This window comes from Suricata suricatta, unplaced genomic scaffold (genome assembly GCF_006229205.1).
Source record: "Suricata suricatta isolate VVHF042 unplaced genomic scaffold, meerkat_22Aug2017_6uvM2_HiC HiC_scaffold_48479, whole genome shotgun sequence".
NCBI classification, from domain to species: domain Eukaryota; kingdom Metazoa; phylum Chordata; class Mammalia; order Carnivora; family Herpestidae; genus Suricata; species Suricata suricatta.
Genome location: NW_021896522.1, coordinates 1 through 612, shown reverse-complemented (window position 1 = coordinate 612; position 612 = coordinate 1). Strand labels below are relative to the sequence as shown.

Here is a 612-nt window from a genome sequence, read left to right as displayed (position 1 = left end):
CCCAGCAGCCTCCTCTGTCCCCTCGTTTGTCCCTTTGCAGCTGCGGAACCAAAAGGAAGCTTCTCAGAGCAGGAGCCAGGATCCCCAGGTGCCTCCCAGCAGCAAACACCGAAGGTAGTGGGCAGGCGGGGGTGGGGGCAGGGGCGCAGCTGGAGGCCCCCAGGGCCTGGACCCCAACACCCTCCTCTCCCCACCAGGAGCTCTGTGTGTCGTCTGAGCAGCCGCGAGAAGATTTCTCTCCAAGACCTGTCCAAGGAGCGCCGGCCTGGGGGGGCGGGGGGGCCCCCCATACAGGACGAGGAAGAAGGAGAAGAAGGCCCGGCAGGTGCGGGGCAGGGTCTGGGTTTCTGGGTCTATGGAGGAGGGGCTGGGGGCCAGGACTCCTGGGTCTGAGGGAGGAGGGGCTGGGGGCTGGACTCCTGGGTCTGAGGGAGGAGGGGCTGGGGAACAGGATTCCTGGGTCTGGGGGAGGGTCTCAGAGTTCTGAGAGGTACCTGGGGTCTGCATTTTTCACACTGTAGAGCCATCCCCTACAGAATCCAGAACCGTCAACGGTGTCTCTTCCCCGCCGCCCGCTAGTCCTCAGAGCCCCAAGGTGAGTGTGGATGCTCT

At 64.9% G+C, this 612-nt stretch overlaps 1 long non-coding RNA gene across 1 annotated transcript; it reads left to right on the top strand.

Moving 5' to 3' along the window:
- The first annotated feature begins 40 nt into the window (after positions 1-40).
- Positions 41-596, top strand: LOC115285166. The gene is made up of 3 exons (XR_003905438.1): positions 41-114; positions 198-325; positions 522-596. It is a non-coding gene; the product is annotated as an uncharacterized LOC115285166 (long non-coding RNA).
- Positions 597-612: the final 16 nt, after the last annotated feature.